The sequence below is a fragment of the Callorhinus ursinus genome, unplaced genomic scaffold (assembly GCF_003265705.2).
Source record: "Callorhinus ursinus isolate GAN/ISIS: 27379988/994484 unplaced genomic scaffold, GSC_fseal_2.0 scaffold13, whole genome shotgun sequence".
Lineage (NCBI taxonomy): Eukaryota > Metazoa > Chordata > Mammalia > Carnivora > Otariidae > Callorhinus > Callorhinus ursinus.
This window is the reverse complement of record NW_027397075.1, coordinates 25,990,627-26,001,741: the sequence shown is the minus strand read 5'-3', so window position 1 is coordinate 26,001,741 and position 11,115 is coordinate 25,990,627.

The following is an 11,115-nucleotide window of genomic DNA, read 5'->3' as shown; positions in this document are numbered from 1 at the left end:
CTTTGCTGTCAGTCAGGAGCCTGGTGGCTGGCGTTCTCGGGGCCTCTGATTCTCACTCTTACCCCTCACTCCACAATGTCTTCTCATCGGGGGAGCAGTAAATTCAAATGCTGTTGAGGATTGTATTGTAGGTTCCCAATTAGTCACTGAACCCCCCCTGTAGAAAGGATTATGTTTTCCCAAACCACTGACACAGGCTTAGCACGTGACATGCTTTGACCAAATGCACTCTCAGAAGTGACGTATGCCATGACTGAGCAGAGGTTTTTAAGAGGCATTTTGTGGTTCTGCCATTTTTCTGATCTTTTGCCCCTCTACCTTGAGGACAGTACATCCTGGGCAGGTGCTGTTTCTTCAGACCCCAGAAGGAAGGAGACACACAGAGCACAGCACAACCAACTGTAGCTGACACATACTAAGGGTGACAAAGAAAAACTTTGTGGTTGTGAGCCACTGAGATTTCGCGGAGTGTTTGTTACCCACAGCATAACTCAGCGCAGAGTCTGCTCCCCCCACAAAAGGGGACTAATTAAATGCTGGTAATAGACCAAGGAAGGAAAGCAAATGGGCTGGGTGGGGACTGCCTCAAAGGGAAACTCCCATTCTGCTCTGAGGGGCATGGTAGTGATTCAGCTTCAAGGGATGTTTGCCTTCCAGGAACACAGACCTATTGCTACCAGACTTTCCAATTTTTAAGAGCATACCAAGAATTCCACTGTTGATGTGACTTCTACCAGTTTTTCAATATTCAAACTACATTCAGGCCAAATAATACATATGCCACAGCCCCAAATCAGACATCAGACTCCAGTTAACAAACTGTTCTATGCTAACCTTGTACTGGAGCAAAACTGGGCTGTTCATTGCTCTTCAGCACCCCTCCCATGCCCTCCTCCCTGCCAGGCCCTCCCCTTCTCCCACCCCTCAATTCCTAATTCCCCTCTTTCAAGGCCTTTGTCAAGTTCTCCTTCCTCTATTTCCCCAACCAGACTATCCAGCCCTGAACTTACTATATCTATATAGACTATATGGACTTATGGTCTATATTATAGTAAGCATTTTGTGTGTTTCTCCAATTTTTTTTTAATCTTCTTATACACATGTTCTGCTCTTTGAGAGTCTACAAGCCATAGCTTATACTTTTGGCATCCTTAGTGCCTCACAGACACAATAGGTACAAAATTAATATTTTTACATGGTAGCTTGTTGGTTCAGATGAACACCCACATTCAATTATCTGATTCTGAGGTTCTTGAAAACAAAGGATGAAGCCCAGAAGGAACCAGATTCTAGACACTCAATTGCCTATTTTTCTCATACTGAAGGGTATAGCTCATTAACAAACAAACAAAAAGTCAGTGTTGAATTCTGCACACACAAACCTTGTTAACCAGTGCTTCTTCAGGAAAATACTCTTCTTCAGGAAAATACTCATACATCTTCATTCATGTAACAACTATTGCTTCTACAGGAAGTATTTATGATGGTTTGGTTCTCAAGAAGTTCCTAAAAGATTTATTTGGCAGAGAGACACCGCGAGAGAGGGAACACAAGCAGGGAGAGTGGGAGAGGGAGAAGCAGGCTTCCCACCGAACAGGGAGCCCGATGTGGGGCTCGATCCCAGGACCCTGGGATCATGACCTGAGCTGAAGACAGTCGCTTAACGACTGAGCCACCCAGGTGCCCCAAGACTCAGTATTCATCTAACACTTTTTCCCCAGGAGCTCATTTTGTAGACATGATCTTATTCATTCTCCAGAGATAGGTCAGACTTATGTGTTATCACGATTTCTCTTTCCAAGATGAGGAAACTGAGCTTTACCTCAGCCTCATATATTAAATTTAGAAGTAAGGGAAGAATTTGTGGCTCCTAGGTCATTGCTGAGTCCACATTTAATCCTCAAACTTCGATATGTCCTAAACAGTCTCTTGCTGCTAAATTTGCATAACACGTGGCAAGATTTTATAAAGAGAAGATCGATTGACGATCAAGAAAAGTTAAGATAAATGAATTTGTTAGGATGCCTGGCTAGCTCCGTCTGTGGAACATGCGACTCTTGATCTCAGGGATGTGAGTTTGAGTCCCACGTTCGGTGTAGAGGTTACTTAAAAAAATAAAATAAAATCTTCAAAAAAATGAAAAAAAAAATACCAGTGCTTCTTTGTAGATTAAGTCCTGTCTGTGGCAAAATATACAATTAAGGATATAATATCAGGGTTAATCCAATTCAGATGGGATTGAGTTCAGCTTTATGTTGACCATCCTTCTAAGACCCCAATTATAACTTGTTTTATGCCTCAGCAACCAAAATAAGTTATGACATTCAGTTGAGTTCTTAGAGAGGGACATTTAATTTGTCAAGCTTCTGGGACATTCTTTCCAGCACTATTTGGAAGATCCCATTGTATGCCATGGTCACTGCCATGCTTTTGGTGAGCCTCAATATGTTTGTTGAATGAACAAATGAATTAATGAAATGCTTTAATATTGCGGGTCTTATTTCTCCAGCATAGAAAGATTAAATTCCCACCACTCTCTCCTATTCTCTCATAATCCAAATTGGTTTAACCCCTATAATTTTCACTGCTTTTAAAGTAACTCGGTACTAATTGTCCTCCTAATTTCCCTGAGAACCTAACTTAACACTAGGAGAATCTAGCTCTTTAATCAGCAAGTTCTTAAAATAAGTGTTTTCTTATATTTTAGAAGTGAGTTGTTCAGTGAGTATGTGAAAAAGGGCCAAATAACACCCTATGGTATTAAACCAATTACTAGAAGATGTAAGACCAGATCTGTGCTAGGAAAATAATATCAGTCAAAACAAATCACTTGGAAGTGAATCATTTCCCTTTGGCAACTGAAATTAATTGAAACAACTCCCCCCCCCCCAGCCTCCCCCTCCATCCCTATGGTGTTGTCTGACATTTCTTTCAAATGCCAATGAGCACCTCACTTTGTCAAATTAAATAAGTTCAAGCTGCTGGTATTATGCAACTTTAAAAGCCATATGTCTAGGATGTTCCAGGACATTGATTTCATGTAATTTTAATCTTTTTAATAAAGGCAATTTGTTAAGTATATAACTAAACATGGAATCATTTTATATAATTGTGAGACTTCATATGATTAAATTCACAAAAAGGAAAACATTCTCTATTACCATTCAATTCATTCTCTAATACCAACATTTACTGACTGCTCGAAGACATGCCAGTTCCTAAGTTAGGGAACCTAGATGTAAATATGACATTATCCCTGCCCTCAAGGCTCTTACAAAGTAAACAATAAATTACAATTGGGTGATTTCATATAACAATCAAAAATGTTGCAACCACAGAGGAACATATAACTTCATTTAGTCTGGAGGGCAGGGGAGGCTTCCCAGAAAAGGTGACTTCTTGGTTGGGCTTTTTTTTTTTTTTTTAAGATTTTATTTATTTATTTGACAGAGAGAGAGAGACAGTGAGAGAGGGAACACAAGCAGGGGGAGCGGGAGAGGGAGAAGCAGGCTTCCCAAGGAGCAGGGAGCCTGATGCGGGGCTCCAACCCAGGACGCTGGGATCATCACCTGAGCCAAAGGCAGACGCTTAACGACTGAGCCACCCAGGTGCCACTTGGTTGGGTTTTGAAGGTAGATCAGGGGCTGGCCCTCTAGTAATCAAAGCAGAGGAATAGCCTGTATGTGTCCTGATTTTTTTTTTTTTAATGGAAATTAGGATCATTCCATAGAGATAACAGAACGCAACAGCCTAAAAGGGAGCTATTGGCTTAATGATATTTATTGTACCTCAGAAAAGTCTTTGGAATTTCAATTTTTGCTTAAAATATTCTCTTGGTAGCCTCAGTTGGGAAGAAACTTTATTGGGTAAAGTTTTGTTTGTTTAAAAACTATGTAGAAGGGGTGACTGGGTGGCTTAGTTGGTTAAGCTTCTGCCTTGGGCTCAGGTCATGATCACAGTTCAGCAGGGAGTCTGCTTCTCCCTCTGCCCCTCACCCTGCTCTTGTGCACTCTCTCTCTCTCTCTCTCAAATAAATTAATAAAATCTTAAAATAACTAACTAACTAAATAAAAACTACGTAAAAATCGTTTCTTGGAGCTTTGTTCGTTAGCTATGAACAAGAAGGATCACTATTTTCTTATCTTAAAAGAAAATATATATCCTGGAAAATAATCACTTTTCTTAAATTTCACTGTGGTTAACATGCAGTGTTATATTAGTTTCAGGTGTACAATATAGTGATTCAGCGCTTCCGTACAACACCCTGTGCTCATCAGGACAAGTACACGCCTTAAATCTCCATCACCTCTTTCATCCCTCCCCTCTGGTAACCATCAGTTTGTTCTCTAGAGTTAAGAGTCTGTTTCTTGGTTTGTCTCTCTCTCTTTATTTTTTTCTTTGCTCGTTTGCTTTGTTTCTCAAATTCCATATATGAGTGAAATCATATGGTATTTGTCTTTCTCTGACTGACTTATTTTGCTAAACTTTATACTCTGTAGCTCCATCCATGTCACAGCAAATGGCAAGATTTCATTTTTTTTATGGCTGGATAGTATTCCATTGTGTGTATTTACCACTTCTTTGTATCCAATTCGTCTATCAGTGGACACTTGGGCTGCTTCCATAATTTGGCTACGGTAAATAATGCTGCTATAAACATAGGGGTGCATGTATCCCTTTGAATTAAATAATGACTTTTTTAAGTAGGTTCCACACCTAGCGTACAGCCCAATGCGGCGCTTGAACTCATGACCCCAAGATCAAGGCCTGAGCTGAGACCAAGAGTTGGACCTTAACCAACTGAGCCACCCAGGCGCCCCTTAAATAATCACTTTTAAACATCCAAAGGAGAAGACATCTCTCTAAGCATCTTCAGTTGCTCACTGACCATGCATCCCTGGGTGCCTGCCGTGGACAAGGCACTCATTGGGCGCGGTGTCTTATGCCAAATTGTACGAGAACTTTTTCTGTCCTTGAGGAACTTGTCATCCAGGAGAGAGGGAGGATCCCCTTGGGGCGATGATCTGGATTTCTGCGCTTGGAGGTGGAGACTTTTCAAAGTTCAAAAGATGACTAGAGAAACACCCCTAGGCAGCTTTTTGGAGCTCTCAGAAGAGCATGATAAGCCTCTCAGCTCTGTTCTCCCTGACGTGAGGGGGAGGGAAAGGCAGCCCCAGCGCCCGGCGGGTGCACTTTCACACTATAGGGAGGATGATGAATCTTTCCCTGCCTCACTGTGAAAGCCTCCTAAAAAGCTGCCCTAATACAACTCTGGCTACAAAGGAACTCCAGAAAGAACAGCCAAATGACTCGCCATATTTCCTTCTTCTACCCCTTCCATGTCCTGGCAGCCCAAACCGTCCCTCAACACATTACCCTCCCTGCTGCTCAGCTCTCCACCACACCTCTTTGCCGGGATATTTTCAGAATCTGAACGTTAGGCAAGCTCAGGCTACTTCCGTGCCACCCAATGAATGCCCTGAATGTCCCCTTAAAAACCTTTTAAGTATATCAAAGTAATATATGTACACATAAATACTCGAGTACTATAACTTCTAGAATTTATGAATGCACCCATGCGCCCAATCTCTCTCCCCATTCTACTGCCTGCTCCTTAGGGGCAACCATATAAAAATCTTTTAGCTATTTCTTCTGTTTTTTACTCTCATATTTCTAAATATCCTTATATTGCTAATTTTTTCAAAATTTTCTGTTTTGGACATTGCTTATTCACTTCCCATTATAGATTTATTTTCCTATACCACCCCCCCACCACCATACACATACTTCCTCACTTTCCTCTACTGAAAGAGCTATGTTACTATTATTTTTATTAAATCAACATTTAAAATTATTCTAAACAATATAAAGATCAGATGTGACATTTTCTTGCTTGGCAGATATAGGTCCCAGTCGAACCACTGAGTCTTCTTTGATTCTCTTTACTGTCAGGGAGTACTTCTTTCCCCCTGAAGTAAATAATTGTCTTATTTTTTATTTGCTTAGGTTTCCATGTAATAATTATGAATTCATTTCCAAACCTTCTGGGAGTAGGATACTCTTCTCAGTATGGTCAACATAAATTTATCAATTTTATGTTTATGTTTTTCTTGATACTACCTCTCCAGGGCCCTCCCTGTCCTGCCTGACCTGAACTGGGTGCCCCGTGAAGCCTGCTGATCTTGAACTTCTCTTTGCGAGCAGCCCGAGAATCCCCTTCACTGTGCACCTTGGTGGTATCCCCGCCTTCCTGGAGCCCACATTTTCCTTTTCCTTGACTTATCCCCTCACTCTTTTGAAACAAATCCAGCAGGAGCTTCTGGAGAAAGGTTGCACAGACATACTTTATTTTATTCTATTTTTTTGAGTTCTTAAATGATCTTAATCCTATTTTCTACTTAATTACATATTTAGCTGGGACTAGAAACCCAGGTTGGAAATGTTCTGTCAGAATTTTAAAGATGTTACTCCAATGCCTTCTACCTTCCGATACCTGGTCCTTTGAACCTTTCTTTTCTTTTCTTTTCTTTTCCCCCAGAAACTTTTCAAATCTTCTCTTTCTCCCTATAGTATGGAAAGTTTGCTATTATTATTACTTTATTGATAATTTCCTCTCCTTTGTCTCTTCTTCTCTCCTTTTCTGGATTTTTTTTTGTACCTTGCAGATTAATCTAAATTGTGATTTTTCCCCCCCTATTTTCTAGTTGTTTGTCTTTTTTGCTCCATTCTCTGGAATATTTTCTCAACCCTTCTATTGGACTTTTAATTTTTGATATTACATACAGTGGCTTCACTATGAAAGAGCTCTTTCTCATTTTCTAAATGTTCTTTTTTCATAGCATCATATTCTTAATAGAAGCAATATCTTTTTATCTGTTGACACATATTACTTACACCTTTTGTGAATTTGCCTCTGCTCCCTGCATTTTCTGTTTTCTAAGATCCTTTTTCTTTTTCTTTTTTTGAAGATTTTATTTATTTATTTGAGAGAGAGAGTGAGAGTGAGAGAGAGAGAGAGAGAGACAGAGACAGAGCAGAAGTGGGATGAGAGAAGCAGACTCCCCGCTGAGCAGGGAAGCCGATGCAGGACTCGATCCCAGGGCGCTGAGATCGTGACCTGAGCCAAAGGCAGACACCCAACCGTCTGAGCCACCCAGGCGCCCCTAAGATCCTTTTTCTGTTTCTCTAGTTGTTCTGTCTGTAAAGTTATAGGATTTCCTCACATGTCTAGTAGTCAATTCCTATTTAAGAATGCGGCACTACAAATCTGACTGAAAGTTCTATGGGCATGGGCAGAGATTGTCAACTAATGAGCTAACCATGGGGAACTGCTCTTCTTTAGGAGACCCCAAGTGTCAGCATCTATGGGTCTTTTTGCTTGGGATGGTAAATTTCCCCAGAGGGGAATCTTCTGGGGATCTTTTTCTGGGAGCAGTGGGTAGTTCCAAGACATATGTTTAGCTGAGAACATTCTGGAATTCAAGCAAAAAATCTGGGGGTTCTTACCATTCAATAGGCTATCCTTCAGTATGGTGTCTCCCTCCCACCTCTAGCAGTGCTAGATGTCCCTAAGCTCAGAGATACTCTGCTTCTACTTCTAGGCAGTAACCACTTCTCTGCTGTTGGGGTGAGGAAAAGCTACTTCACAGCTACTTAGGCTAAGGGGAAGAGACCTGGTGGTTTAACTGCTGCTTACGTAGACTTTTTGCCAATACTCTAGTTAAGAGTTTCATCCCACATATAAGTCTTTGTTTAAAAAAAAAAGATTTTATTTAATTTTTAATTTTTTAAAGATTTTATTTATTTATTAGAGAGAGAGAGAGAGAGCACACGCTTGCAAATAGAGGGAGGGGGAGGGGCAGAGGGAGGATCCTAGGGGCTGGATCCCAGGACCCTGAGATCATGACCTGAGCCAAAGTCAGATGCTTAACGGACTGAGCCACCCAGGTGCCCCGAGATTTTATTTTTTAAGTAACGCCTACACCCAATGTGGGTCTTGAACTCACAACCCCAAGATCAAGAGTCACATGCTCTTCCAACTGAGCCAGGCAAGTGCTTCCCACATTAAAGCCTTTAGAACTACTTCTCATCTTGATTTCCTTTATTCTGTCACTAGAATGAATATGCTGTTTTAACAGAGCCTCTCTTCTGCTGATTCAGAAACCACTCATTCACTCATTGTCCTCCTTCCAAGTTTGTTGACATCTCTGAACTATGGTCACCGTCTTTCCCAATTTCTTTTTGTTTGTTTACACCTTTTTATTTCTGTACTGTTATTTTAGTTAGGTTTTAGGGGGAAAAGAGATGAAAAAGTGTGTTCAAACACTCATTTTTAAGTAGAAGTCTCTAATATTCTATTTTAAATAACAAAAGTTTTAAGTAACGACAAGAAAAATTTTTTAAAAGATTTATTTATTTATTTATTTATTTGAGAGAGAGAGAGAGAGAGCATGGGGGGGGAGGGTCAGAGGGAGAAGCAGACTCCCTGCTGAGCAGGGAGCCCAATGCGGGACTCAGTCCTGGGACTCCAGGATCATGACCTGAGCCAAAGGCAGTTGCTTAACCGACTGAACCACCCAGGCACCACGACAAGAAAAATTTAAATAAACAACCAAAACCACTTCAGAGCCAAAAATGCTGCTGTAGAAGTTGAACAAATTGGCTGGCAGGCCCCACTACCACGTGAGAGTTCAGCATCCTTCTGTTTGCAGAGCGCAAGAGTTTGAGTTCCACATAGGAAAGGTTGCGTGTGGAGTATGCTAGCTGTATGAAAGCCACCACAAAGCAGGGTCCCATTGAACAAATCATGCCCGAGTCATCTGAGTTATTTCCATGCCTGAGTGATGCGTTGTACAGATAAAGGACAAGAAGCAGATATACACTGAAGACTGGAATTCTACTGAGTTTTTCTTATGGCCAAACCAAGAAGATGTGGCCGTTATACTTAACATTTTATATGCAGGAACCCTTAATAATAGTTTTCTTACTTTTGAAAAATGACATTCTTGTATTTCAAAAAATCTACAGATATTAAAAAAGGAAAACATAAAACACTATTTCACTGCCCAGAAAAGTTCTAGACGTTTTTCATGTAAGTAAATATAAATACAATCATTTTTAGTAGTTGAATGGTATACCATTGTATTCTATACTATAATTTACTTAACGAACCTATAGCCAGGTTATTTCCAAGTTTTGGGATATTATAAACAAAATTGTAATGGATAATTTGGGGCATATGCACTATTGCTCAAGGATTTCTATAAAACAGCAAACATGCTACAGGATATCAATTGAGAAAATGCTAATGACCAAAATCTCATGTGAATTTGTCACAATTTTAAATGAATTTGTGATTTAGCGTTCATAACAGCCTTCAGGTACATTTTAAAAGCAGAAATACACATATGCATGAAACATTACTTACAAACATCTACAAACAATGAGAGACACACAGAAACCTAGGGATAACTCCTTGCCCATGCACCCTTCTCCCCAAACCCCCCAAATTCATGACCCACTGGTTTGGAATTAGTGGGTTGAGTGTGTTAGATGGTACCCAGTTGGTTTGAAGACAAGAAAGTGTATAGTGTTAAGGACTGTCTTGCAGAACTTAATTCTAGGCATCTAATATCTTCATCAACAATTTAAATGATGGATTTTTTCATATGTTCATGACTTTTTCAGAGGACAAGTTGAACAGGGTTGTTTGTGAAGGTTTGACCAGAAGGCAACAGTACCTTCCAAAAATAGGGAGGAAAATGTTGATTGAACAGAGAAGCATCCTCCCCCTTATAGAAAGCACACATGGCATAAGAGAAAGGCCCAGTGGTTTTAGTGGGCCCCAAGCTGGAGGAGGGGTGTTCTTTTTGAGATAATCATGGTAACAGGATCTAGTAACAAGAGAACTACATTCAAGGCCAAGGTGTAATCCATCCAGTATATTTCCAGTGGCCCAACAGGCACTAGTGGCATGAATTTCTACCAGTATATCTGACTCTCTGAAACAAATGCAGAGTCAACATAAATTAAAACTAATCATTTTATATATTTTCATATGCACAATTCCTTCAGTGATGGCTTTGAGTAGAATGGGTTTTATCAATTGATTCTCATACCACCCTACAGATTGTGCAAATCAGTATTTGAAATACTCTCTTTTTGTGTGTGTTTGGTTGGTGGTTGGTTGGTTGGTTGATTCCCCCCCGCCCCCGCCCTGATTCACGAAAGCAACTAGCTATGGATGTCTGCTTCTCCCTAACTTCCTGGATGCTGGCTGTGCCAATGTTTGTGACGATCCTTTGATCAAAGCTCATACTTAAGTGATGCAGAGAAAATGCTGAATTGCCAAATTGCCCCAGTCTATGGATTTTACTGCAAAGTTATATTAAATCAACAGGTAGCCAAACCAGCAGGCCTCTACCAGCCTGCCTAATTTTGGGGTGAGAGCTTTAGTCAAATTTCAAATTCTTGCCCTCCCGGGGAAGGTCAGTGTCTTTAGCCCTTCCAGGGGCTGAGTGGATGTAGACTACTGATGGAAGCAGCTGGTGCACCAGTCATGCTGCCCTTTCAGCTCAAGCTAAGAGGAGAGACTCTGGCCACCAGACAGGGAGGCTGGGGTCGCGTACGGCGAAGGGCTGCATCCCTGCAGGTCTGATCCTGGGCAACACGTAAAGGAAAGAACTCACTGTAGCCCCTGCTCTGCAGATTATTCCCTCCAGGACCTTGGTTGTGCCCTCCAGCACTCTGGGCCTCAGTTTTACTTTCTGTCTGTGAAAATGAGAATGTCCTTCTCAGGATAACTTTTCTTGAGGATGAAATTAAATAATACCACGCTATCAAGCCAGCGTCCATTGATCTATTGAGCACTTATTCCATGTTTTCACGTCCTTCTCTGCTAATTCTAACATCCGTGCCCGTTCTGCGTTGGACTGGTCAACGGCAAGTGATGAATGATTCTCAATCGGGATCACGTTTTCCTGCCTCTTTGCCAGGCTTCGATTGGACGCCAGGCATTGTGAATTATATATTGTTGTGTGCTAGATATTTCTGTATTGCTATAAATCTTCCTGAACATTGTTCTGGGATGCGGTTACTTGGAAACGGTTGGATCTT